We start from the raw sequence: 5154 nt of genomic DNA on the forward strand, positions 1-5154 counted from the left end.
AGAACAGGACAACCGCTTACTGTTGACACTCTGCACCAGGTCATGGATGTCCTTAATTCCAAGGCATTCCGTTGAATTTCAGATAGTAGAATCCAAAAATGTCAAGCTGGGGCTTCCCTGGTGGCGCAGTGGTTAGGAATCCGCCTGCCATTGCAGGGGACGCGGGTTCGAGCCCTGGTCCGGGAAGATCCCACATGCCATGGAGCAACTAAGCCCGTGCACCACAACTACTGAGCCTGCACTGTAGAGCCCACGAGCCACAACTGTGTAGACCGCACGCCACAGTTACTGAAGCCTGCACGCCTAGAGTCCATGCTCCGCAACAAAAGAAGCCACCTCAATGAGAAGCCCGCGCACCACAACGAAGAGTAGCCCCTGCTCACCACAACTAGAGAAAGCCCGTGTGCAGCAACGAAGACCCAACACAGCCAAAAATTAAAAAAAAAAAAGAAAAAATCGAGCTTTTTTCTTAGAGGGGTCAGAAATATCAGTCAAGCCTTGTACCACTCTAAACCATGCCACTCTCTTGCCCAGCCCAAATCCCAACACCCCTCTACTACATTCCTGTTTAGAAGTTGTTGATCATGCCTACAGTGCTAGGCCAGATCTACAGGACACCCCTTTACCCAAGCCAGATGCAGAACGGTTTACAGACAGCAGTAGTTTCATTTGAGAAGGTCAAAAGGTTTTGGGATATGCAATAGTCAGTTTAACAGAGGTGATAGAGTCGGGCCCACTCCATGGGGCAAACTACCTCTGCCCGGAAAGCAGAGCTTATAGCACTAACTAGAGCTCTCCAACTGGGAAAAGGACTACAAATTAACGTTTACACAGACTCAGCATATGCCTTCCATGTAGTCCATACTCATGCGGCCATTTGGAAGGAAAGGGCCTACTGACCACACATAACGCCCCAATCAAATATGGACCAGAAATCCTGGACCTGTTAGAGGCCATAAAATCCCCTAAGGAATTAGCTATCATCCACTGCAGGGCACACCAGAAGGACCTGTGGGACATAACCAAAGGAAATAATATAGCAGATAGGGAAGCCAAAGGGCCCCCCAACATGGCCTACAGGCTCTCCTGATGCAAAGTTTAGACCCTTCACCACCACGGTATTCACCATCAGAACTTAAAGAGGGACAAAACCGTGGGTTCACTCTAACCCCTGAAGGGTGGCTCCAGAGCCCAGACACCAAACTTCTTTTACTAGAAGCCTCCCAATGGAAGATTCTAAAGCACCTTTAGCAGGCTACCCATTTAGGAGCCAAATCCCTCTTCAGACTGGTGGGGACAATATTCACAGGAAAAGGAATCCTCTCAACCCTCCAATCTATATCCCGGGCCTGTCCGGTCTGTCACCGGGCCAACCAAGAAGGGGCTATAAACACCCCCACCACTGTTCCATCCAATTCAAAGGCAGGGGAACCAACCAGGGGAAGATTGGCAGATGTATTTCACCCACATGCCCCCTTGTAAAGGCTTCAGGTATCTCCTAGTCATGGTAGATAGAGGCCTTCCCTACTAAGAGCATCCGAGGTTACCACTACCCTCATGGAACGTATCGTACCTCGGTTTGGAATGCCACGCTCATTACTATCGGATAATGGCCCTGCATTTATTTCAGGTCTGACCCAAGGCATCAGCGAAGCCCTCCAAATCAGTTACTATCTTCATTTGGCGCCCTCAGGCATCAGGCAAGGTAGAAAGAGCCAATCAAGCCCTCAAGAAATATCTAAGTTAGCAATAGAGACACACCAGACATGGGTCACCCTTCTTGCTATTGCTCTCTTAAGAGTGCAGATCACTCCAAAGGCCAGGCCTCATATAAGTCCTTATGAAATCTGTGGAAGATCGCTGCTGGGCGATCCAGAGACCCACTATTTAGTACAGTATCTCCCAACGTTAGGATTGACTCAAGAATATCTGGGAATACCAGGACCAAAATAGTCCTAAGCCAGATCCCAATTTCTCAGAAACCACTCCCCACTTATATGCAGGCGACTGGGTATATGTTAAGACCCTTGCACAGGAACGGAGACCACTCGAAGCAGTGTGGACAGGACCATACCAAGCCCTGCTGGCCACCCCAACAGCTGCCAAAATACAAGGCTTTACACTTGGATCCATGTGTCATGACTAAAGGCAGCCCCTCCTCCAGAGGACAAGAATCCTCAATCCACCAGTGATTCACCAGATGCCTCCTATAGTCGCGAGCCTTTGGACAGCCTCCACTTTCTCTTCAAAAGACAGGTGATGCCCCCCGAACCCTCAAGCCTCGATAGCCTGATTTTTTAATCTTGTCACCCTCCTTTTCTTTTTCTAGGCTTTTCGCCTGCCATGGGTTATTCTGTTCTACTCCTGTGGAACCACCTCTTGGTATTTTTGTCTTAACTCAAATATCCCAAAGGTGGTATAACTCTAATTCCACCCACACCATCCGCTCCTAATCTAAATGTGCACTATGAGTCAGCTCCTCAGTATAACCTTTCCCTCGTCTCCCTCCGATTGGCCTTGCATTTCTGCCCCAGCACTCTGATTTTATTGCTCCTTATTACAAGATACAAACCTCCAAAACCCCCATCTGTTGAATCTAACCCCAACCCAACAACGACAATACATATATCAGTTAGCATGGGACAAAACCCTCCAAGGAGACTTTCAAGATTATACCCTGGACCAACTTTATCAATACTTAAACATAGCCTCCTAAAAACCGTTCTGATTCTTCTCCCTTTTTCCCTTCCTGTGCATACATACAGTCGCCACCCATATCTACTGCCAGTTCAGGAAGCCCTCAGACTCCTCAACCAGTCTTCACCAGGTTCATACAGAAACTGTTGGATGTGTACCACTGTCTCCCGTCAGTATGGCCTAAAGGCAATTCCCATTCCACCAGATGAATGGAACCAACTTGAATCCTATTTAGCCCTCTCATATTTCAATAGACCAGGATGGGCCGTCAATTCTAGAAAACCTACAGTGGACCATATACTTCTCAACCACATACATCAGAGGCCTCACTATAACCTTCAAAGGCCCATATTCTCAGTCTCTATGGCACAACCAGCTCCTCTACGTGTATCCTCTCTCTCTCGACCAGGGCCCCCTGTAGGTAAATTCCTCAATATTTCCCAGGCCTGTAATCATACGTTCACCCTTTCCCCTACCCAAACATGGGTTTCCCTCGTAACTGACGACAAAACAAACTATCCCCATATTTAACAATTTTGATTCCCCTTTCTACAGCATTTACTTCCCAAAACCTCCCAATGTTACCACCAATTGGACACAGGCTAGCTATTTTGGGACCTCCATCTGCCCCACCCCATCCCCAAGTTGCCCGTATCAGAACCACAAGTTTTTGTTCCAACCCTCTAATATTAAACAAGAAGACTACAGAAAACTCAAGACACCCGAGTACTACGACATAGGGTGGAACCCTACTATTCCTTCTTTTAACTGGGCTTATAACTTTTTTCCCGTTCCTCAAAGATTGTTTGCCTCTCCCCTTTAGCTGGAATGACTTTAGCTACCACCTATGGGGGCATAGAACATTCCCGTACTCATTTAGGAAAACCCTACTTCAATATCACTTTAGACATCTGCTTAGACCCTACAAATCATCACCTATTTCCTTTGCTGATCCAATGCTTATTTATGCCTTCCAGCCAACTGAATGGGGACCTGTACCCTTGCATACATTATTCCTAACCTTACCCTTATCGGTGACCGTATCCTGCTTCCGTTATACTTTCAATCACATAAACAAAAGCAGGCAACCCCCACTGTAATACCAGCCCTAGGGATTATCATTGGGATAGGAACGGGCTCAGCTGGACTTCTAAATTCTATTGTCACTGCCCGACAGCTCTCTCGAACTCACACAACAGATTGTCAACCTAGCAGCTCAAATTAACACTCTACGAGAACAAATAAATACTCCAGCAGGAGTGGTTGTACAGAATAGGAGAGTTTTAGACTTACAGCTAACCGAGGTGGGACCGGTGCAATGTTAAAGGAGGATTGCTGTTTTATTTGCTTATTTAAAGAGGGAGAAATGTGGTCCTCCAAGGACAAAGAACAAGATAAACTCAGAGGGCCAACATCGCCGGAACAGAGAGTTACGGGACTCATCACTCTGTCACGTAGCAACCATTACATCTTTTAGCCCTCCCAGGCATTCTGCCCTGCTCCTTTCCCGTCCCATATAAGGAAGGGTATTTGTCCTGTTCTTCCCCGACTCTGCACACTGGAAGTATGCATACCCTACCCAATCAGATGACTCGCAAGTTCCTTTGTTCCCTGGCTATAAAAACAGACAAGTGGGCTTCCCTGGTGGCGCAGTGGTTGAGAGTCCGCCTGCCGATGCTAGGGGACACGGGTTCGTGCCCTGGTCCGGGAAGATCCGACATGCCGCGGAGCGGCTGGGCCCGTGAGCCATGGCCGCTGAGCCTGCGCGTCCGGAGCCTGTGCTCCGCAACGGGAGAGGCCACAACAGTGAGAGGCCCGCGTACCGCAAAAAAAAAAAAAAAACAACAAAAAACAAGTAACCCGTGGTAGGGGTCAGCTCTCCCTATCAGAAAGTCATCCCGCTGTTCTGGCAGCGACCCTTCCCTTTAATAAATTCTTTTTTACATTTTGCCTTGTGTCTGGAAATTCTTTTCCAACCTGTTGAATGAGTGAATGTGTTTCAGTAGGCAGTGGGGTTTGCATGACCCTCACATGCACCTGTTGTGGGTCTCACCTGCGCTTATCACGCGGTGTGACACCGTCACTGCGGTGTGGGTTCGCCCAGGGGTACCTGTTTCTGCGACCGTCCCCTGCTAAGAACAACTCTCTAAATTGAGAGGAGCCACTCCCCCGGATTCCCACGTAGTTGCCTTCGCGGGCCGCGGATCCTGTTCCTGCGCGGTTGCCCTGGGCAACCCGTGGCACCACGCTTACTGTATTGATTCGAATCGCGGGCTACGTCACGTCGTCCCGAGATGCCCGCGGCGAGCAGGCACAGCTGCGCGGGGTGGGCGGGGCGGGACGCGGACCCGAGGCCCCGGCGCGCGGGGGCGGGACGGCGGCACGCAGCGCGGGGGCGGGGCCGGCCGCGGGAGCGCGCCCGGAGGAGGGTGCCGGAGGGCGCGGAGCCGCGACCGA

Source organism: Globicephala melas, chromosome 3, assembly GCF_963455315.2.
Source record: "Globicephala melas chromosome 3, mGloMel1.2, whole genome shotgun sequence".
NCBI lineage: Eukaryota > Metazoa > Chordata > Mammalia > Artiodactyla > Delphinidae > Globicephala > Globicephala melas.